This window comes from Microcaecilia unicolor, chromosome 1 (genome assembly GCF_901765095.1).
Source record: "Microcaecilia unicolor chromosome 1, aMicUni1.1, whole genome shotgun sequence".
NCBI lineage: Eukaryota > Metazoa > Chordata > Amphibia > Gymnophiona > Siphonopidae > Microcaecilia > Microcaecilia unicolor.
Window position 1 is genome coordinate 717195761 of NC_044031.1, and position 24658 is coordinate 717220418.

The 24658-nt window shown below is 43.1% G+C and overlaps 1 protein-coding gene across 6 annotated transcripts in view; it reads left to right on the forward strand.

Moving 5' to 3' along the window:
• The first annotated feature begins 1433 nt into the window (after positions 1–1433).
• Positions 1434–24658, forward strand: part of SEMA6D (semaphorin 6D) — a 131163-nt gene continuing 107938 nt past the window's right edge. For 4 of the 6 annotated variants that reach the window (XM_030189468.1, XM_030189496.1, XM_030189489.1 and 1 more), the window contains exon 1: positions 1434–1709. The gene's annotated coding sequence lies outside the window, so the exon portion shown is untranslated. Of the gene's footprint in view, positions 1710–2577; positions 3183–11692; positions 11741–24658 lie in introns of those variants that run through there. The other 2 variants (XM_030189477.1, XM_030189482.1) reach the window with 2 other exon arrangements.

Consider the following 24658-nt stretch of genomic DNA (forward strand, 5'->3'; position numbering starts at 1 on the left):
TTGCTGTGTCTGTGTGCATGTGTGTGTTCCTAATAAATTCTGGGTTTGGTGTCCCATCCACGCCAAATTATCAATGTTGGAGAGACGTAAGGATTCTGACTTTATGGATCTGTATAAACCAATGGTATGTGCAGGTCCAGTTGGAACCTCTTGTACAACTACATAAGGTGCTTCTTGAAAATAACAAAATATATGCAATGAGTATTTTTATATATTGAAAAACAGCACCTTTAATAAACGCACTTTGCCAGGAGGATAAATTTTGCTGCATCAGTAATTGTGGACAGTGATGTTCAGGCTGCCATCAACAGAATATTATTTCCCGGATGCAAGATAATTGTTAATAGTCCTTGGGAATATGGGAAACTACTTTTATTTGTTAGTTTTTTTTGATACACATCAATTAGGTAAAATCCTGAATCTGACAAAAAAAAAAATAGGTAGATTAGGCTAGAGCGTACATTTGTATTTTGAAAAACTTGCAGGTAGCTGCTTAGGGGCTTAATGTATTATTCATCACCATTTAAAGGGTGAAATTATTTACAACGTGACATTTTGTTTTCCCATCACACCACTAATCCACTCCTGCAGAGAATAATCCTCTTTAGGAAGTGATGAAACAGCAATCCCATCTTTCACGTGATATTTTAGCTGGCGTGAGATATTTTTCACACGAAAATGAACGTCAAAGCTGGTGGAATTTATTTCCAATATTGCATCTTGGTTTGGTAACATTTTTTTTTTCATAGACGACTAAAAAAAAAAAACACGTCACTGCTGAAGTAAAATCATTTTTGAGGTAATCATTTCATCCTTAAATTGCATTTAGTCCATGAGGTGAGTTACATTCAGGCACCGTAGGTAGGTATTTCCCCGTGGGAGCGCAGTCCCTAATTTTGTATTGGACGTGCAAACGATCACATCACAACAAGGAGACGACGAGGCTACCGTCCTTTCCACTCTGCCCTAACAGCTGACCTATTATGCCTGCAAAATAATAGTAGCCTAAGGTTTTTGTTTTGAAAAGAAAGACTTTTACCTAGTAATCCCTATTTCTTTACACATACAATCCCCCGCCCCCTCTTCCTGGAGCATTTGCTTGGAGCTAGAAATTCTTCCCGCTCTGCTAGTAAAGCCGGGGAGGGCTGAACTTGGATGAGCAATTTGAGCATGTGGCTGCCTAGCGTTTGGCAGCAATGATTCGTCCTCGGGATGTCTGAAAGCAGCTCCGAGCACAGCCAGAGCAGAGGCTCCTTCTCGCTCGCTCTCAGCCTCACTCGGCTCTTCGGCTACAGCAAAGGCGCTGAAGGATTGAGCTGCACCGTCTGGAGACAGGGGGCAGGGAAAGAGAGGCCATCGGAGGGTCACAGCGAGCAGCACCAGGGCCTCCGAATTAGAGAGGGGGGGGGGGGGGGGGACAACGAGAGGGTGGGAGGGAGAAACAGAGCAGCCCAAATCTACATCTCTGGTGCAGCAGGATCAAAGATGAGGGAGGGACCCGAGGCTGGTTTATTGGTAAGCAGCCTCCTGCTCTCTTGACGGATTGACTGGAGATGGATCGAATTACACCATTTACTGGGTTCCAGTTTGTTTTTCTCCTGCGCTGTCCCACTGCTGGAAGGGATTTTACGCGTTTCGGGATTATAGCGGAGAAGCTGGAAGACAGCAAAGGGATATTTTTGCCCGGGTTTCTTCCTTATGCGCATAAGGTAAGCGAATCATTCGAACCGTGCAGCGATCCGGTTTTTTGCCAGCCGCAGCCGAGTAACGCACGGCTTTGCGAGAGCAACTCGCCACTTTAAAAGCCCAAAGGAGTCTCGGCTCGACAGCCTGGCTTTTGCAAGGTGGAAAAAAAAAAAATAATAGTCTAGGCAGGGAGTTTTCTTTCTACTCGCTCCTCCGAGTGTAGCAGAGCAGGCAAAGTTCTGCACTGCTTTCCACGTCTCTTTGCTTCTCCAGTGGGCTCTGAAAAACTCTGGAGAGAGGAGAGCTCCGTGTTTGTTTACGGCGGAGCTTAGTTAGGCTCGGAGTCGGCGGAGGAGGAGGAGGATTAAGGTGGTGGGGGCGGGGGCAGCTGTTTGGTCAAGCTTGGGGCTTTGAAGATCAGAAAGCTTGCAGCTGGCTCTTGAAGAGGGGGGGGGGGGGGGGGTAGTTGGATAGCAAAAGCCTTCCCGTCCTTGCTTTGGGGTTTAGAGCTTTGCAGCTGGATTTGGATTCCGGGCAGCGTAAGAAATGGAGCAGAGAGAGAGCTGCTAAGTTAAGGATGAATCTAAGCAACTGTTTGGGATGAAAGACTGATTTCAGAATGATTGGGAGTGCCACATACAATACCAGTTATTTCTCCCTGCTTGCTTAATATTGGAGAGCTGAGCGCCCACTGCACCCACAGAGCTGGCTCCTATCTGGTCCCAGATAGGAGACAACCAAAACGAGGTTTGGGGAAGTCACTTTAAATGTGTGTAAATCGAAATGATAAGCTACAGGTTGATTTCCTTTAAAATGCATAACCTGAAAATCAGATGTGCGTGTAATTGTGTGCTATTAGTTCTCCAAAATCTTGGGGGGGGGGGGGGGGGGGGGGCATTTGTAGTCAGGAATCATATTGAAAAGCCCAGGAGAATCTTCCTATTTGTGCTGATATGAACCCATTTGGTTTTGGGAGTGCGCTAGACTCTGACAGGGCTTCTTCAACGAAAAAATACGCGTTTTATTTATTTTTTTTTTACTTCCATCTGCAGATCCCCGGTGCCCTGGAATAGCCAGGCTGTGAGATACAGAGGGTGCTATATTACAGTCTGCACATGCATTATGGATGAAAACAAATAAGCCACTTCTCATATTTCTTTTTGATGACTAGAATCTGTCGATCCTCACTGATCTTATGCAGAAAGCCAAGTCTACCTGAATAAACTTTTTTTTTTTCGTTTCGGCACAAAGCAGTTGATGCAGGAGCGTTTTACACGTTGATTGACCGTGGATTGAAAACTCTTTTATAATTCATAAACTCTGAATAGAGCAGAAAGGCCAAAGGGATATTTCTGGGTGTTTTTTTTTTTTTTTTTTTTAGAACAGTGGTCATTTTATATTTTCTGATGCTGTGCAATTTTGTGTGAAAAATATCTCAAATTATTCAACCATCTGATTGCAAATCAAGAGGCTGAGATGTTCCTGTGGTAACTGAGGTAAATGTAACTGAGGTTCAACTTCTTTGAAGTTTTTGCAATAGTTATTTGGCTATCTTATTTGCAAAATTATTTCAATTTTTATAGCTACCTATGGGTTTCTTTTGTGTTGTATTTTATGACCTACAAATGTTCCTGTGTGTTCTGTGGGCTCCATGAAGTGGTGGAGGACAGCAGTGTTTCAGAATTTAAACATACTTGAGATAGGTGCAGAAGACAATGGGACCCTTTTACTAAGATGCTGCAAACGGTGCTCCCTTTGGGTGGGTTTTCCCCACACACTAAGGACATTCTTGCTGCAGCTGTAAATGGCCAATTTTCCACCTTTTTGTATTCATGGCCATGCGGTAATATTTCCATTGGCATGTGGCTATTTTAAAAAAATTACCAAATGAGCACTTACCGCCACTCATTTTGTAGGTGGTAGGGTCTTACGCGATAATCCTGCACTAACTAGTTAGCATGCGGTAATGTAGATGCACTACTAACTGATTAGCAAAGAAACGCCCCGCTAAGACACCCCCTCCAATAAAACTGAAAAAATGTGAACTTCGAGGTTAGCTCCAGAACTTAGTACAAGAAGAGTGCTGGGCAGACTTCTGCGGTCTGTACCCTGAGAAAGGCAAGGACAAATCAAACTCGGGTATTACATACCATGTAAAATGAGTTTATCCAGTCTGCCCATCTTATTGGGCAGACTGGATGGACCATACAGGTCTTTATCTGCCGTCATTTACAATGTTACTCTTTGGGGTTCTACATGGAATATTGCTACTGATTGGGGTTCCAGAATCTTATAACTCTTTAGGATTCCAGAATCTTCAGAACTTTTAGTACAAGAACAGTGCTGGGCAGACTTCTACGGTCTGTGCTCTGAGAAAGGCAGGGACAAATCAAACTCAGGTATACATATAAAGTATCACATACCATGTAAAATGAGTTTATCTTGTTGGGCAGACTGGATGGACCGTACGGGCCTTTATCTGCCGTCATTTACTGTGTTAAAATGGCACTTGCCGCAAGACGCCTGAGTGCATCCACGGTATGCCATTTTAAACTGCGTTAGATGTACGTTAGCACCTAAAGCAGTTTAGTAAAAGGGCCCAATTATAGGAAAAGTGTTGTCAGTAGGGCTGCCCCTGGTGGGGTGGGAATAGGGCCAATTTCCCTGAAGGGTCCTGTGCTACCATGATAGACCTGCTCTTAGAACTCTTAAGTTCCAGTTATTAGGGGACAGAACTGCACATGTCTGAAGGCCCCACACCCCCTAAGATAAACCCTGTTGAGAAGCTGGGTCACAGACACAGAGGGCAGGAAGTCTATACCCAAAGTGATAGAGAAGAAGAGAGGAAGGCAACTGGATGGACTAATTCATGTATGCATTATATGTAGATTATAGAATGTATGTCTTGGCATTTAATTTTGGAGGTCTGGGATAGTGTGTTCTAAATTATTTTCAGAAACATGTGTCAGATGGTAGCACCTGGAATTTCCTCTAGCACATCACTCGCACTGCCATGCCAGCACTTTTCGAAATTCACAGGTTGGCTTTGCTAATCTGCTGTCTGCACATTTTGGAAATGTGGTAGTGGCATTACAGCAGATGTTCAGGTGGTATGCTGGGTATCTTAGAAAATGTAGGATTTCATTGGCATTCACTGTATTCTGCCGTCAGGACACAGGACCTGCCCACCCCACAGTGAAGATCCTGAGATGCAGGGGTTGACCCACCAACATCTCCTTGAGAGAAGTTACTGTTACTAGTTATCATTTCTCTAGTGCTGCTAGACACATACAGTGCTGTACAGTTACACATAAGACAATCCCACTCCATGAAGTATCCAGGCTAGTCAAGACACAAGACAATGAAGGTACAAAGTAGTAAATTTAAAATGAATCAGAGAAAATATTTCTTCACTTGTCGTGTAATTAAACATTGGAATTCGTTGCCAGAGAATGTAGTAAAAGCAGTTAGCTTAGCGGAGTTTAAAAAGGGTTTGGATAGCTTCCTAAAGGAAAAGTTCGTAAGTCATTATTAAAATGGACTTGGGGAAAATCCACTGCGTATTTCTAGGATAAGCAGCATAAAATGTATTGTACTGTTTTGGGATCTTGCCAGGTACTTGTAACCTGGATTGGCCACTGTTGGAAACAGGATGCTGGGCTTGATGGACCTTCGGTCTGTCCCAGTGTGGCAGTACTTACGTACTTATGACAAGTTTCAGGAAACGTGTTTATTATCATGTGATGTAGCATTTTGTTAAAAGATTTTGCTAACCCTGTTAAAGCATCACTAAAACAATCTTAGAGGTCCTTTTACTAAGCTGTGTTAGGCGCTAATGCACACCTAATGCAGCTTAAATCAATGTACCATGGGATGCGCTCAGGTGTCGTGCAGTAACTCCAAAATGTGTGCATGCTAACTGCATGCTAAAGATATTATTTTTTTCCTCAGAGGGAGCATGTCAAAGGGCAGACAGTGGCCTAGTGGCTAGAGCATCTGTCTTAACATCCAGAAGTGGCCAGTTCAAATCCCACTGCTGCTCCTTCTCATCTTGGGCAAGTCACTTAGAGGCAGATGCACTAAACGTTTTTCATCGTTAAATGAGCCCTCAGGGAAGAATTTCCTATCCTTTCCATGCACTTAAGCCTATTTTCCGACGACAGTAGCAGCTAACGAAAACGGAATGGAGATGAGCAATTAGTGTGAAAACCCCATTGAAACGACATGCACTAACCTTTTCCGATTGCCTTTACGCAGGAAAAAGGCAGGAAAACTAACGAGAGGTCTGGACCTCTCGTTAGGACAGCTCTGTGCCAGGAAAAAGTGTTAATTGAAAAAATAAACAAACTTTGAGCCAATCCCAGCGCATTAGCAGAGCTAAAAGCGCTGTGATTGGTCCAAAGGACCTCAGAAAACACATAAAAAAATAAAAATAAAAAAAGGATCGGGAGGGGGCAAGGGCGCTCATCAGGAGCGTCCTGTACGGACGGCCTTGCCCCCCCCCCCGCTGCTCCCCACTTTCCGCCGCTCCCCCCACCCCGAAAAAGCAAACTTCTAGAAGCCCCTGCCCCCCTCCCTTCCTCAGTACTCTCTGTCACCTGTGCTCCGCCTCCCGAAATCCTCCGTCCGTGCCCCGCCCCCTTTTGGGGTCGTCGCCGCCATTCCCCTCCTCCATCGGGCCCCCCTTCCTCTTACCGGGCCCGTGCAGCGCCTCTCTCCTCTGTCCGAAGGCGCTGCACGGGCAAGAAGAACGCTGAATCAGTTGATGCCTGCCTTCGCCTAGCTTCGATAGAGCGTCTTTCTCCTCCTGGGCCCGCCCCTGTCTGACGTCAGTAACCTACGTAGGTTACTGACGTCAGACAGGGGCGGGCCCAGGAGGAGAAAGATGCGCCATCGCGAAGGCAGGCATCAGCTGATTCAGCGTTCTTCTTGCCCGTGCAGCGCCTTCGGACAGAGGAGAGAGGCGCTGCACGGGCCCGGTAAGAGGAAGGGGGGCCCGATGGAGGAGGGGAATGGCGGCGACGACCCCAAAAGGGGGCGGGGCACGGACGGAGGATGTCGGGAGGCGGAGCACAGGTGACTGAGGAAGGGAGGGGGGCAGGGTCTTCTAGAAGTTTGCTTTTTCGGGGTGGGGGGAGCGGCGGAAAGTGGGGAGGGGGCAGGGGCTGCTAGAATTTTGCTTTTTCGGGGTGGGGGGAGCGGCGGAAAGTGGGGAGCAGCGGGGGGGGGGGCAAGGCCGTCTGTACAGGACGCTCCTGATGAGCGCCCTTGCCCCCTCCCGACGCTTTTTTTTTATTTTTGTTTTTATTTGGGAGCCATGTGCTTGCGATTTGACTGTGTTTTGACTGTTTGTGGCATGCGCAGAGCAGCTAACATAACGCTTGGCTGCTCTGCGCATGATTTGGGGGCCGATTAACGATGTGTATTGTGATTCTTTGATACATTGTACGTTTCACTACCGATCTCAGCATGTGTGACTTTTTTTTTTTGGTGCATTTTTCGTTATTTTAAAATCGTTAGGGACTTTAACGATTTAGATTTTTTTATGTTTGGTTGCTGCATCTGCCTCTTAACCTTCCATTGCTTTGGGTACAGACTTTGATTGTGAGCCCTCTAGGGACAGGGAAGTACCCAGAGTACCTGAATGTAACTCACCTTGAGCTACTACTGAAAAAGGTATGAGCAAAATCTAAATAAATAAAATAAGTACAGCTACATTACTGTGCACTAAGCCCATACCACCCACAAAAATAGATGTCACAAGTACTCATGTGCTAATTCATTTTAATGGCAACATTAGTGCATGGCTCAATTAATTATTACTGAATACTATATTTCTTCGGACCTTCAGAGGAAAACCCAGACACTCATTAGTCACCATCACACTGTTTTATGTGTGGTTTCAGGGTACATACCCTCCTTGTCTTAGGTCTTAGAATATATTTATTTTAATGTATTTAAATCCATAACAGTAGAGCAAAAGCTTCTATATCCGGATTGAAGTGGTATAAAGTTCTCTTTCTTAGCTTGTTAATAATTCATGTCAGCTGAAATATTATCAAGGGCACTATTTCGTACCACTATTAAAACATTAGTGCATGACCATTTTACTGCTGTGGTAAAAATGGCCTTAGCGCATGGGGAAAACCTGCACAAGGGTGTGCTAAAGCCAGTTTTTGCTACGGCTTAATAAAACAACGTCTTAGTTCATTAAGAGGTCCTTTTACAAAGGTGCAAGAAAAAGTAGTCTTAGTGCACACCAAGACCAATTAGCAGTAAAATGACTGATTTCCCATTTTTTAACAATTAACAGCCATATGCTAATTTATTTATTTGGATTTTGCTCACATGTTTTTCAGTAGTAGTTCAAGATGAGTTACAGATGTGTTAGTTTGTACCTGAGGCAGTGAAGGGTTAAGTGACTTGCCCAGGATCACAAGGAGCAGCAGTGGGATTTGAACTGGTCACCTCTGGATGTTAAGGCTGGTATTCTAACCGTTAGGCTACTCCACTCCCACAATGCTCTAGCTAGCATGCAGACGTTAAATTAGCTCATGAACACTTGCCCACACATATTTTGTAGGCAGTAAGAGCTCATGCACTAATTAGTTAGCACACCCACTCTCCGCCCCCCCCCCCACCAAGCCCCCTCTGCCGTATTTTTGTAGCACACGGTTTGCGTGCACTAATCTCAGACTTACCGCAGGACCTTCTCCGGTAAACCCTTTTAAGTTGCGGTAAGAGCACATTACCTCATCACAAAAGTGTTCACATCGCAGATCCAAAGACAGCTTTCCTTTGGGTTTTTTTTATTTTTATTTTTTTAATTTCTCATTCATCTCTCTTTTTAAATTTAATGTTGTCCGTCAGAATTTTTCCTTATTCCTGTAATGAATTTTTAATCCTTCTGTAGCACCCTAGTGAAAAGACTGTTAAAGGGGATTTTTCAAAGGTCCCTTGTTTATATTCTTGATGAGTCCAGCTCACAGGAAGCACAGTATGAGACCGTGCCGTCACTTTTGTGATGTAAGAGAATAGAGCTTTTATTCCGATGCATTCAGACTATAGCTCTATACACTGCTCCAGTAGTATGTATCTAATTAAGCTGTACATAATCATGTGTAGTGCTGTGAATGACATGGAGATTCTGCTATGTTGGCAGACATTATGCAAACATTTATACTGGCTTGGCTGAAGAGAATTCATAGGGTAGATTGCACAAGTCCACCCCTACAACCTTAAGAGTTAAAAGTTTAAAGTGGCTAATGATATACTGCTCAACTGAAAAGCAAAAGAATCATTGAAAATTATTAGCATTTTGGATGAAGTAGATGGAATTTGGTTTAAGGCTCAGAGCCAAAAGCATAATCCAAAGGCTGTGAAATGTGTTGCTTGACAACATCTTTGTCTGCATGGAGCTACCACCCTCCCCACTTCCTCCACCGTTGACACAGTTGTTCTGTAGTCTGTTCGTACTGTTGATTATTTCTCATCGAAATAGAGCAAAGATACAGGTTGTTTCCTAAACATGCATCATGCGTGATACAGATAAATGTTCTGGGAATGTTTAGCACAGTTTCACAGTCCATCTTGAGACATGTGCCCCTTACAACTGTCCTTTTATCTTGATCCTCTGGCCACTTCTATTTCTTGATGTAGGGGGCTCTAGGTGAGCTGCAGGAGGAGACAATTCAGCTCTTGAAAATGATACAGTTTTAACCAGGGCCAGTGCATTGGATGCTCCAGGTGAACCTCGATCTTGTGCCCCCCCTTCCCCAATTACTTTCCAGGTCTCTAGCCACTTGGCTACCTCTCCAAGGTCAGGATAAGTAAACTGTGCAATCATGATTATCCTAAAATGCTCAATTGGACATCATGCTTTTAAATATTACACTTTGTTTTACACATAAACCTAGGTGCTGATTGCTCTGTGGCTGTCAGGATTAAAGCTTTCCTTGCAGGTGCTTATTTTGCTGTCCCCCTGGAAGCTGCTGGTCTAGGCACATAAGCACATAAGCACTGCCACGCTGGGAAAAGACCAAAGGTCCATCAAGCCCAGCACTCTGTCTCCAACAGCAGCCAATCCAGGCCCCAAGAACCTGGCAAAAAACCCCAAATTTAATAACGATCAATGGACTTTTCCTTCATCTGGTCTTGCCTAATGGTTGGGCAAGCCCTGACTTTAACATGTTATTACTTCACTTAGCTATCGTCCTGTGTCAGATCATACTGCTTTGAAATGCATTATAATCATCTGCACACTGGGCAGAAGATTTCAACGTATTGTCCATAACAACGCTCTGTTTTCTATCCATCAACCAATTCCTAATCTACAACAGGAACATTGCCTCCTATACCATGGGTTTTTAATTTTTACTACTACTACTACTACTTAACATTTCTAGAGCGCTACTAGGGTTACGCAGCGCTGTACAAAATAAACAAAGAAGGATGGTCCCTGCTCAAAGGAGCTTACAATCTAAAGAACGAAATGTCAAGTTGGGCAGTCTAGATTTCCTGGGTAGAGGTGTAGAGGTTAGGTGCCGAAGGCGACGTTGAAGAGGTGGGCTTTAAGCAGAGAGTCTCTCATGAGGAACTTTGTCAAACACTTTTCTGGATTCACTACATCAACCGGTTCACCTTTATCTACATGTTTATTCATGCATTCAAAGAAAGGAAGCAAATTAGTAAGGCAAGACCTCCCTTACCTGACTCCATGTTGACTCTGTCCCATTAAACCATGATTACCTCTTCAACATACAGCGCAACCCCCCCCCCCCCCCACCAATTTGATCCACCCTATCTTTGTGATATAATATATAACCTGGTAATGCAGTGTCCCATTGATTTTATTTATTTATTTGTTACATTTGTATCCCACATTTTCCCACCTATTTGCAGGCTCAATGTGGCTTACATAGTACCGTAAAGGCGTTCGCCAAGTCCGGTAGAGAAACAAATACATGGTGATGTTGTGGTCTTCATTATACTCGAACTCTCCTATCTTATTTTTTAGGCTTCTAGCATTTGTATACAGACACTTCAATGTGTATTTTTATCTTGCTTCTACAAGATGCTTAGAAGCTGACAGGGATAATTTGCAACTTTTGCTCTGTTCTACACTTAAACACTCCTGGCTTTCTTTCACCTTTGTTGAAACCTCTGTAGGATTCCCTAAAAGTCGTATTCTTCAAGGATACCTCACTCCAAATCATGCATTCCTGAGCAACTGTTGGCTTCTCCCCATTCTAGCTGAAAAGCTGCTCTCCCTTCCTTATCCGATCAGTCAAGTACGGCTCTCGGTCACTCTGTGGATCAGTGTTCACCATGCCTTCCGATCTCTCACAGCTTCTTTCAGTTCTGCTATGTTCATTCCAGTGTTTTCCTAGATAGTATCTATCCAGTGAATTCTTGGGCAGCCTCTTTTTCTTTTGCCACTAACCATTCCAAGCATGATGTCATTTTTGAGGGATTTGCTTCGCATGATGTGACCAAAATAGGAGAGTTTTTGTTTTGCTACCTTGGCCTCCAGTAAGCATTTTGGTTTGATATGTTCCATAGCTGTTTGGTTTGTTATTTTGACTGTCCATGGGATGCGTAACAGTCATCTCCAGCACCATAATTCAAATGCATCAATTTTTTGCCTGTCTGCCTTTCTCAACGTCCAGGATTCGCAGCCGTATGTTGCTATTGGGAAGATGATTGCACTGACCAGTCTACTTTTGGTTGCCAGTCTGATGTCATTGCTCTTCCAGATGTCGTTCATGCTGATCATTCCACTTCTTCCAAGTGTCAGCTGTCTCTTGATCTCAAGGGTGCACTCACCATCGTGATTCATTTTGGTGCCAAGAAAGATGAAATCTTTGACAACTTCAATTTCTTCATTGTTGATCTTGATGTCAACATGCACATTTTATGCTGATGTCATGATCTTTGTATTTTTGATGTTCAGGTGCAGTCCAACATTCTCACTTTCTTCTTTGACTTTCCTGATCAGATGTTCAAGATCTTTCTTATCTTCAGCCAGCATGGTGGTATCATCAGCATATCAGAGGTAAGCTGCTCTAGCTCCTTTTTAAATGTTAGTGCCAGCAGCCTGGTTCCATCCTGGTTAAGGTAGAGTCCATTCTTTCCGAATAGGTTCCCCCTCCCCCAGTTCATAGCAAATCAAAGTCCCTCCTCCCTGCACCATCATCTCATCCACAGATTGACTATGCCTGCCTCTGGGTCCTGAGCATGGAACAGGAAGCATTTCTGAAAATGTTACTCTGGAGGTTCTGGAGTTTGGCTTTCTACCTAAATTTGGCTTCCAGAACCTCTCTCCCACATTTTACTATGTCATTGGTACCCACATGTACCAAGATAACTTCCCAGCACTGTCTAAAATCTTATCTACAACAGTCACACAAATGAACCTTTCTGTTCTGCTACGTCATTTGTTTAGTGGTGTCTGTGTCAATATGCCAAATGAAACTTTATTTCCATTCATCTAAAAAAAAAAAAAAAAGAAGATCTGCAGATGAGTCAAACAAAGAACACGAAAGCTAGTTCTCTGTTAGTTCAAGGAATTAATTTAACTGAGGTCAATAAGCTTTTCATAACTAAACTGAAAAATCAGCAAGCACTCATTGTCTTCTGGAAAGGCAGTTTATAGATCTAATACATAACTAAGTAGGGAATGGGTGTTGATTTAAATGACTGCTGTTTGCTGATAAGAGTGTGCACTAACCCCTGGATTCTATATAATGCGCCTAGAGATCTGCGCCAAAATCCAGGTGGATTCTATAACATTGCGCGTAACTTAATTGGCTTAACAAGCTAATTAGCTTTGATAACAGCACTTAAGCAATAATGAGCACTATTTGGCAATAATTAAAATGTATGCACGCAACTCACTAAGTGTATTCTATAATGCAGTACGTCTAACGTCTAACATACACAGGCAAAAAGGGGCATGATTATAGGTGGAGAAATGGGCATTTTGTGGGTGCTTCATAATTTATGCGTGTTATAGTTATAGAATATGGCCCTCTGAGCCTAAATCTATGTGCCTTGTTTTCATTGGTGTAAACGGAAGTTCATAATTTTAGACAGTGGGATATTGACTAAGCATATTCTATACACCACACTTAAATCTAGGCGCAGCTTATAGAATATGCTTAGACGGAAATGTTTTCTGTGTGGATTTTTTAGGCGCCATATATATAGAATCTCCCCTATGCGCACATATCCCACACCAGTGGCGTAGCCATGGGTGCCTGGGTGGGCCAGGGCCCACCCTATTTGGACTCTGACCCACCCAAAATTATGCACTCTTGCTATGGCTTGCAGAGGTCCTCAAACCCCGTCAGCTGAAGATTTCCTCATTCTCAGGCAGCCAGTGCTCTTTCAAACGGCAGCTGGCAGCACTTGCCTCGAGCTGAAACCAACACCAGCCCCTCTTTACATGCTTAGTTTTCATGCATTCACAGCCTGCTGGCCGTGGCATCAGCTCAAGGAAAGTGCTGCTGGCTTGTTTGGAAGAGTGCTGTCTGAGCAGGAGGAAATCTTCTACTGGCGGGGTTTGTAGATCCCCTCCTGCTCAGGTATTTAATATTGTGGGCTTGCAGTTGGAGGGAGGGATGAAGAGCAGAGCAGAGGGGGCTAGGGACAGGGGGACAAGGGGAGGGCATGAATTCCATGCCCACCCACCTTGGACTCAGGCCCACCCAAAATTGGCTGTCTGGCTACGCCCCTGTCCCATATCCTTTTTAAAGTGGACATGCTATTTGCACTTAATACATGCTCTTTCCCGAGAGAGCATGTGTACTGGTTCATGCATGAAAAATGGAAAGAAATAAAACAACACAAAATGAAAATTTTCTGGGTGCCCCTCCCTATAACTGACCATTTTATCTGTGTGCTATTTGTCTTTTTTTAAGTTGTTGCTTCAAGAAGATAATAGTATTGTTGATCCAGTAAAAAGGTACCACCTGCAAATTGTTTGATGGAGTAAATTCAAGAAAGGTTGCCTATAGTTAGGAACCAAATAGTTGAGTGCAAAGCGCCAATCCTTTAACGTCAATTATGCATGAAATTGCCATTATATAATGCTAGCATAAGTCGTCAAGTGCAGGCCTAACTTTAGGCGCCAGCAATTAAATGTCATATCAAAACTGGTGTAAATGTTTATGCCTAACTGCCGGGAAATGCGCGCATAAGTGATAGCATTCTATTACTTACACGTGCAACTACATGACACTCCTCGGTCTTGCCCACATGCATTCATGCTCCCTTTGCAGCTACATGCCATGGTAACAGTCTAAATTTCACCATATCCTGTGCTGAATATTGCAGTTAACCGGATATGTTTTTGCCAACCCCTTATACCCGGAAATTCAGTGCCAGAGCCTGACATGACCTGGCACTGAATTTGAAAAGAAAATGCCAATGGCGGTCAAAAAAACCTGCTTATCGGGTCTGTCACTGAATTTTGGGTATTTGGGTTTGGCAAAAACATAGGAGCCCTTTTACTAAGCCGCGGTAAAAAGTGGCCTGCAGCAGTGTAGCCGCGTGTATTGGGCATGCGCCGGGCCAGTTTTTACCACATCTACAAAAAATGGTGTTTTTTTAATGGGACGGGAAAAGGGCCTGTGGTAAAAATGAAATCAGTGCATGCCCGAAACCGGCCTGAGCCCTTAATTGCACCCATTGATCTAGAAGTAAAGGCTCACGCGATACACCTACAGTGACTGGTCGACATGCGCCAAGTGCCGATTACCGCCGGAACCGGCACGTGTAAGAGGAAATAAATAATTCATCCACGCGTTATGGGCGCGCCTCAAATCTGAAATTACCTCCAGGAGGGGCGCTGAGTTGGCGGTAGTCTCATTTGGACGCACGCTGCATGCGCGTAGAGCCTACCGCAGCTTAGTAAAAGGCTCCCATAGTTGGTTAAGTGCGGTATTCAGCACTTAACTGGCTATGGTGAAATTTACATGGTTACCATGGCCGGTTACGTGCTGGCTCTGCCCCGGAACGCCCCCAAAATAGCTGTTTTTCTGTTGGATCCTTAGTGACCTTTCCTGCCCATTGAAATCATTTTACAATCGGGCACTGTGTTTATAGAATAACAACTTAAGTGCAGTTATGCAGCTAACTGCAAATCACTGCCAGTTTCTTAATACTGAAAGATTGAGATAGTTTCACTGTTAATGCTGTTAATTATAAGATGAAGTTCTCTGCAGGGATTCTGGGAGTGCAAGTAGATACTGATATGTCCATGATTTTGCAACTAAATAAAGTAGTGACGTCTTCATTTATATTATTTTTAGGATTATTGTTCAGTCACTTTTGCTTTCGCAAATTGATTACTGTTATTATCAGGGGGAAATAAATATAATCTCCAAAGTCAAATGACGTTAAGTTTTCCTAGTTCATCAAAGATCAAATCTAAGAAACATGTTTCCGTGTCCATATCATATCAATGCGTCAGGATCTGGACTTCGCGGCCTCCTTCTATTCGTGGAATATGTGACTATAGTGTTTTTAGAAGACCAGTGAAAACTATTTTTATTTCGTAAGTTCTTGACTAGTAAAAAGTTAGTTCCTTGTTGTTATGGATTTTAGTGGGTATTTAAGATAAAGGCCATTGTATGTCATTGTATTTCCCTGGTATTGTCCAAGTTGTCTTGTGTGTGTAAATCGCACTGAACTTGATTAGGAAATACCGGGATATAAGAATTGTAATAATGTAATATAATACTTATTGGTATTTAAAGCCAGTTAGCACCTAATTTAACAATAAAGGGGCCCTTTTACTCAGCTGTGGTAAAATGGGCCCTGTGCTAGCGGCAGGGGCCTGGTTTCCTGCTCGCTGAGGCCCTTTATACCGCAATGGGCAAAAAGGCCAAAAAAGACATGGCTGTGCGGTAAGATTGCTCTTATGAGGTGGCGGTAAGGGCTCCCGCACTAACCTGACAGTAACCAGGTAGCACGAGGCATTGCCCGATTACTTCTGGGTAACCCTCTGTGGAAATATTTTTTGAATATTTCAGCTAGCTCCGGAAATGCCGCGTGCTGGGGGTAGATCTACCACCGGTGCCTGCGTTGGCCGGTGATAGTTCTGGATTGCCGAGCAGTAAGCCCACATTGGCACTAGTCTATAATTTGCATTTGCAGTTTTGCACACTAGTGGTGAAATAGTGCGTGCAAGTTTATAGAGTGAGGAGGTTAATTTCTATGTATCCCGGGTCACTAACACAGTGACCATACTGCTTTATCCAGGAAGATGAGAGCCAGCTAACCAAGCCATGTCTTTTTAGCTTCAGTGTTAAAGGTGTGAGAAATTGCTGCTTAAGGTTTTCTTGTAGTAAGTGAACAAGGGGAGAGATCATGTTTTTACATGCCAGGCCTAGTTATTCCTTCCCATAAGAAGTGTAAACACACGTCCTCTCGTTGGGTGAATTAATAACATGCTTCAGGTGTATTGAACAAAAGTATAGAAGGCAAACATTTATGTAGGCCAAAATATGTTATTGCAGCTTAAGCGTAACCACACTGCCAATAATTGCGATGTCAAACTGTTGAAAAGTTTCTTTCATCCAGACTTCTATTAAGGACAGTGGATCTGTTTTTATGTGCACTAGATAACCCGCCACAATTACAGTCTAAAATCCACCTAAGCCAGCCATAAAGTTGTTACTTGTCCTGTGAATAACAGCCAAGTTTAAGTTCAAAAGAAAGAGCTCTGATTTGTTCCCACATCACAAGACAGGGAAGTTTGGTGAAGATCACCTTACGAACTTTCTGATGCTTTTACAATAATTGCATGCAGTGCCAGTCTTGGCCCGTTTTTTTTTTTTCTGTCATATATTGCTAGCAGTTGCAACACAGTTGATGGTGTAACTTGATTCAGTTTAATCAAACTCTTAAAAGTGCCTCCCCTCTGTAAGGCAAGTGTTTGAATAACCCCAGAGATGAAACTGGCAGTGCACACATACATAACATGCGAGATCTGTTTATTTCTCAAACTTTTCAGTTCCATTAAGGCTTTTGTTAACTAACCTAGATTAGCATTTTAACAACCCTGCAGTGAACTTCTGTCTTTCTTTCCACTTGGATACTGTTTGTAGCTCATCCATCATTCTGTCCTTGGCCACAACAGGCTACTGGCTGCCCAGCTAACTGAAGCTACCCGGAGCTCATCGAACTGTGAACAGCACAGCTGGCTACAGTGATTTTTTTTTCTTCCACACCACTGGTGCATTGTCTGGCTATGGTAACTAAAGTTAACATCCAGAACATGAAGTTTCTTTTGTTTGGCAGGCTTAGACCTGCTCTGATCTCGCTCAGTGGGCGCACCTGCAGGCAAGTTAATGTGGTCACTAAACTGCAGCTCAGCCTGAAAGAGAGATTACCGGGTCAGGGTTCACTGTGGATAGAGGTCAGTTCACTCTGATTATTGATTGATGTAGAATCCGAGATTTGAAGCTGACAATTGTGTGCTTGAAAATGTGCAGCATGTTTGGAAAAGCAAAGCATGACAAAGGAATGGGGCCTAAAGCATGGAAGACGCATCGTGATTGGAGGAAATGACCTGCAATCCAAAGCACCAAAAAGTTGTGAAAGCAAGGAGCAGCTTATCTTCAATTTTTAGAAATGTGCAGTGGGTTAGCAGCATGTGAACTGGACCTGTACCCGGAGTCTAACAGTTAAGAACATAAGACTAGTCATACTGGGTCAGACCAATGGTCCATCTAGCCCAGTATCCTGTTTCCAACAGTGGTTAATCCAGGTCACAAGTATCTGGCAGAAACCCAGTTAGTAGCAATATTCCATGCTAGCAATCCTGGAGCAAGCAGTGGCTTCCTCCATGTCCTTCTCAATAATAGACTGTGGACCTTTCCTCCAGGAACTTGCCCAAACCTTTTTTTTTAAACCTAGATATGCTAAACATTGTTACCACATCCTTCAGCAGTGAATTCCAGAGCTTAACTATTCTTTGAGTGCAAACAAATATTTCCTCCTGTTTCAAAGGTATTTCATGTAATTTCATTGAGTGTCCCCTGGGCTTTGTTCTTTTTGAAAGAGTGAAAAATTGATTTACCTGTTGTACACCACTCAGTATTTTATAGACCTAAATCATATCCCCCCTCAGATGTCTCTTTTCCAAGCTACTACTACTACTACTACTACTTAACATTTCTAGAGCGCTACTAGGGTTACGCAGCGCTGTACAATTTAACAAAGAGAGACAGTCTCTTTTCCAAGCTGAAGAGCCTTAATCTCTTTAGCTTTTCCTCATATGGGAGGAGTTCCATCCCCTTTATCATTTTGATCGCTCTTCTTTGAACCTTTCCTAATTCCACTTTTTTGAGATACAGCGATCAGAATTGAACGCAGTACTCAAGGTGAGGTCGCACCATGGAGAGATACAGAGGCTTTTATAATATTCTTAGTCTTATTTTCTATCCCTTTCTTAATACTTCCTAGCATCCTTTTTGCTTTTTTGGCTGCTGCTGCTGCTTCTGCACACGGGGGTAAAGATTTCACATTATTGTTTATAATGACACCTAGATTTTTTTTTTTGAGCGCTGACCCCTAAGGTGGACCCTAGCATCAGGTAACTATGATTTGGATTATTCTTCCCAATGTGCATCACTTTACATTTGTCCACATTAAATTTTGTCTGCCATTTGGATGCCCAGTCTTCCAGTTTCCTAAGGTCTTCCTGCAATTCTTCACAATCCCCATGTGTTTTGACAACTTTGAATCGTTTCATGTCATCTGCAAATTAAATCAACTCACTCGTCATTCTGTTTTCGATGTCATTTATAAATATGTTAAATAGCACCGGTCCCAGTACAGATCCCTGTGGCACTCCACTATTCATGCTCCTCCATAGAGAAAAATGGCCATTTAAGCCTATGCTCTCTTTTCTGTCCACTAACCAATTCCTAATTCACAGAAGGACATTGCCTCCTATTCCATGACTGTTTAAGTTTTCTCATGAGGAACTTTGTCAAAAGCTTTCTGAAAATCTAGATTACTACTTCAACCCACTCACCTTTATCCACATGTTTATTTACGCCTTCAAAGAAATGAAGCAAATTAGTGAGGCGAGGTTTCCCAGTTCTCTGGGGTGTATGCCATCTGGTCCAGGTGATTTATCAGTCTTTATTTTGTAAATTTGGCTCAGTATATCTTCCAGGTTCACCGAGATGTTTTTCAGTTCCTCCGCATCGTCACCCCTGAAAATCATTTCCGGTACAGGTAGATCTCTTGCGTCTTCTTCTGTAAAGACCAAAGCAAATAATTCAATCTTTCCACTATGGCCTTGTCCTCCCTGAGTGCACCTTTTGCTCCTTCATGATCTAATGGTCCCATGGATTCCCTCATATGATTTCTGCTTCTGATGTACCTAAAAAGGTGTTACTATGAGTTTTTGTCTCCACGGCAAGTTTTTCTTCATATTGTCTTTTAACCTTCTTCATCAGTGCTTTGCATCTAGCTTGACACTGCTTATGTTTCTTCTTATTTTCTTCATTCGGATTCTTTTACATTCTTTGAAAGATATTTTGGCTCTAATAGCCTCTTTCACTTCATCTTTTAACCACGTTGGCTATCTTTTGCTCTTTTTTCCCCTTTGTTAATACGTCGAATACATCTGGTCTGGGCTTCCCCAATGGTATTTTTAAACAACGTCCACGCCTGATTTAAAGTCCTAACCTTTGCAGCCGACCCTTTCAGCTTCTTTTTAACCATTTTCCTCATTTTGTCATGGTCACCCTTTCAAAAATCAAAGGCTGCTACAGTAGATTTATTTAGTGACTTCACTCCAGATATCGGCTCAAATTTGATCATGTTGTGATCACTGCTTCCCAATGTATCCAAAACCATTACCTCTCATACCATGTCCTGCATGCCACTAAGGACTAGATCTAAAATAGCTCCCCTTCTTGTCGGTTCTTGGACCAATTGGTCCTAGAAGCAGTCATTTTTTACAATCTAAGAATTTTACCTCCCTAGTGTTCTCTGATGTAGCATTTATCTAGTCAATATTGGAGGTATTTGAAATCATCTTTAAAGTTGCCCGGTTTGCCAGGTTTCCTAATTTCTGTAAACATTTGTTCACCTGTCTGTTTGTTCTGTCCTGGCGGATGGTAGTACAGCCCTACCAGTATACTTTTTCTCTTCACATATGGAATTTCTATCCACAAGGATTCCATGCTGTTGTTTCATATAGAATATTTTGTTTGACCCGGTTCCCTCTTTAACATATAGTGCAACCCCCCCCCCCCCCCCCCCACACACACCTCCAATTTGATCCACTCTATCATTACGATATAATTTGTACCATGATAACACAGTGTCCCATTGATTGTCCTCCTTCCACCAGGTTTGAAATGCCTATTATATATATCTCTTCATTTAGTGCTATATACGCCAACTCTTTCATCTTATTGTTTTAAGCTTCTAGCATTTGTATATAGACACTTCAAATTTTCTTTTTCCTAGCATCTAAGCTGCTTTGAAGTTGATGAGGATAATTTGCATCCTTTACTCTGTTCTCCCATTAAACACGCCTGGCTTTCTTTCACCATTATTGAAACCTCTCTATTGGGATTCCCTAAATGTTCGATTTCAATGGTATCTTTCGAGGATACTCCACATCGAACCATTCCCTCCCCCCCCCTCCCTTTTTAGTTTGAAAGCCGCTCCATCTCCTTTTTAAAAGTTAGTAGCCTGGTTCCATCCCGGTTAGGGTGGAGTCCACCCTTTCGGAACAGACTCCCCCTTTCCCAGAATTTTGTCCAGTTCTTAACAAATCTAAATCCCTCATCCTTGCAAAATCATCTCAACCACACATTAGACTATGGAGCTCTGTCTGCCTCTTGAGTTCTGCGTGTGAAAATGCTAGCCTGGAGGATCTGGACTTCAACTTTCTACCTAAGAACAAATGCATGCTTTCACACTATTTTTTTTTTTTATTACATTAGTACCCCGCGCTTTTCCACTCATGGCAGGCTCAATGCGGTAGGCAATGGAGGGTTAAGTGACTTGCCCAGAGTCACAAGGAGCTGCCTGTGCCAGGAATTGAACTCAGTTCCTCAGGACCAAAGTCCACCACCCTAACCACTAGGCCACTCCTTATGTAGAAATGACACCTTATACAAAATAATGCTTCCATGTATTTTCCATTTGGAAAGAAAGTCAGTTAATCAGATCTGACTTGGTATGTGTTATACATTCTAAAGAAAATGAGAGGGCCAAAGGTCAGCTTTCTTCAGTGGCTCTTCTGTATGTTAAATGTTCCTACTGATACTCTGCCTGTGAATTTAAAATGTAATTAAAAGCCAGGAAGACAAATTTGGCAGTTTAGTGTCAGAATAAGATCGCGCAGTCAAGGAACTTAGGGCCTGAAGATGGTCCAGAAACTGAAATCTTTAAAAACAAAATGGTTACAGCTTAATAGGCTTAAATCTCCTCCTGGCTGAATAGGAGAGTTTAGTCAAGGGTGGGAGGAGAAGAGGGTGGGAGAGGGGAGGAGGTACAGCAATTGGTTAAAGGTAGGAATGACTGCCAAAAGCTCTGGCAGCTTCTGATATGGTTCTAGACTGGAATAAAAGGAAAGAACCTTAGTGAAAGGATAAGAGCTTAAAACAAGAAAGTTAAAAATTAACCATGAGAGGGATAAACTCTGCCTCCAGGAAGGAGGGAATAGGAAAGAAATCTGTGTGGTCAGAAACGCTGGCAGAATCAAAATTGTTATTGGATTTTTCTTCCCTTTTTGTTTTCATCGACAGCTATTGCCAGAACCGTGCACGTGTGTGTTGATGTTTGAGCTGAAGAGAAAAGAAACAGAATAGTGGCCGTGTTCTGCTGACTGAACCATGTCGGCTCATGAGCTCAGTGGGCTTTGCAGTTATTTATAGTTACTGCTTTATTTAATAAATCATTCATTTTATTTTTCTACTGGCAGCATCATTGTGCAGTCTGTCTGTGGCAAGCAAGGCAGACTACAAAAGAGTGGAAAATCTAAGCCAAATGCTCAGTCCTGGCCTGTAAAGAAATATTATTCTACCATTATGTGAAAACTTTGCGTGACTGGAACAGTGTCTGCATTTGATTAGGCAGTTGGTAAGCTCCAAGAGATTTTACACTTGAGCACAATGCTGCAAAAAGGAAAAACAAAAATGCAGTGGCTCAGAATATGCTGCAAATGGGGGGTTTGGCTTTGCCAGATTGTCTGGAATGGAGTGTTCCTGTTTTTTTTATGATATAGAGCTCAAGAAAAATTAAATCTGAAAGCTTTGTGCTATACAATTACTTTTCTGATGTACAAAATGCTATCTGTGGAATAGGGATATGGCCATGAAGTCATCCAGTTAGTCTGCCCGATTTTCAGTGCTCTTTAATCAGCCAGGAATGGCTTTTGGCCAGTTAAATAGCACTTCGCAGATAACCAGTTAATATTCAGTGGGGGATAGCCGGCTATCTTTCACTGAATATTCACAGTCACCGCAATATACAGTGGGGGAAATAAGTATTTGATCCCTTGCTGATTTTGTAAGTTTGCCCACTGACAAAGACATGAGCAGCCCATAATTGAAGGGTAGGTTATTGGTAACAGTGAGAGATAGCACATCACAAATTAAATCCGGAAAATCACATTGTGGAAAGTATATGATTTATTTGCATTCTGCAGAGGGAAATAAGTATTTGATCCCTCTGGCAAACAAGACCTAATACTTGGTGGCAAAACCCTTGTTGGCAAGCACAGCGGTCAGACGTCTTCTATAGTTGATGATGAGGTTTGCACACATGTCAGGAGGAATTTTGGTCCACTCCTCTTTGCAGATCATCTCTAAATCATTAAGAGTTCTGGGCTGTCGCTTGGCAACTCGCAGCTTCAGCTCCCTCCATAAGTTTTCAATGGGATTAAGGTCTGGTGACTGGCTAGGCCACTCCATGACCCTAATGTGCTTCTTCCTGAGCCACTCCTTTGTTGCCTTGGCTGTATGTTTTGGGTCATTGTCGTGCTGGAAGACCCAGCCACGACCCATTTTTAAGGCCCTGGCGGAGGGAAGGAGGTTGTCACTCAGAATTGTACGGTACATGGCCCCATCCATTCTCCCATTGATGCGGTGAAGTAGTCCTGTGCCCTTAGCAGAGAAATACCCCCAAAACATAACATTTCCACCTCCATGCTTGACAGTGGGGACGGTGTTCTTTGGGTCATAGGCAGCATTTCTCTTCCTCCAAACACGGCGAGTTGAGTTCATGCCAAAGAGCTCAATTTTTGTCTCATCTGACCACAGCACCTTCTCCCAATCACTCTCGGCATCATCCAGGTGTTCACTGGCAAACTTCAGACGGGCCGTCACATGTGCCTTCCGGAGCAGGGGGACCTTGCGGGCACTGCAGGATTGCAATCCGTTATGTCGTAATGTGTTACCAATGGTTTTCGTGGTGACAGTGGTCCCAGCTGCCTTGAGATCATTGACAAGTTCCCCCCTTGTAGTTGTAGGCTGATTTCTAACCTTCCTCATGATCAAGGATACCCCACGAGGTGAGATTTTGCGTGGAGCCCCAGATCTTTGTCGATTGACAGTCATTTTGTACTTCTTCCATTTTCTTACTATGGCACCAACAGTTGTCTCCTTCTCGCCCAGCGTCTTACTGATGGTTTTGTAGCCCATTCCAGCCTTGTGCAGGTGTATGATCTTGTCCCTGACATCCTTAGACAGCTCCTTGCTCTTGGCCATTTTGTAGAGGTTAGAGTCTGACTGATTCACTGAGTCTGTGGACAGGTGTCTTTCATACAGGTGACCATTGCCGACAGCTGTCTGTCATGCAGGTAACGAGTTGATTTGGAGCATCTACCTGGTCTGTAGGGGCCAGATCTCTTACTGGTTGGTGGGGGATCAAATACTTATTTCCCTCTGCAGAATGCAAATAAATTCATATACTTTCCACAATGTGATTTTCCGGATTTAATTTGTGATGTGCTATCTCTCACTGTTACCAATAACCTACCCTTCAATTATGGGCTGCTCATGTCTTTGTCAGTGGGCAAACTTACAAAATCAGCAAGGGATCAAATACTTATTTCCCCCACTGTAGCTGGGTAGCCATAAATATTCAGCACATCGCCAGCTAAGTTTGGTGGCTAAAGGCCTATCTTTGGCTTCTATGGAGGAGATTGTATATACAGTGCCTAAAAAAAATCGGCGCTGAGATCAGTGCCGACTAAGTGTATTCTATAATTGGCGCCTAAATTATAGAATACGCTTTAGTTGATATTTCAGCGCCTAAATCTACGCACATCCATTTACACCAATAAAATTGTGGTGCAAATCCTGGTGCAAAGATTTAGGCGCACTGGGTCATATTCTGTAAGTAGGTGCGTACATTTCAGAACACCCACAAAACGCCCATTTCTCTGCCCATAACCACACCCTGTTTGCCTGCGCACGTTAGAAGTTCAGTTTACATCATTACAGAATACGCTTGTGTGCATAAATTCTAATTAGTGCTCATTATTGCTTATTAAATGCTGTTTATCTGCGCTTATTAGCTTATTAAGTCAATTAAGTTGCACGCATTGTCCATGCCGATTTTGATATGGATCTCTAGGCATGCTATATAGAATCCAGGGGTATAAACTTAACTGGCCACCGCTGAATCTTACATAGCCAGTTAAGCTTAAGCCGGCCAAAAACCCACTAGATATTCAGTTGTGGTCACTGGAAATGGCCCAGCATTGAATATCTGGATTTAACGTTAGCGTCAGGTGGATAGCACACTGCCCAGCACCAGCTGAATATTGGCTGGTATGAGAATCCAGAGCCATGACATTCTCTAGATCAGTGGTTCCTAAACCTGTCCAGGGGAAACCCCAGCTAGACAAGTTTTCAGGATATCTGCAATCAGTATTAAATTTGCATGTACCACCTCCATTGCATGCAAATGTAACTCATGAATATTC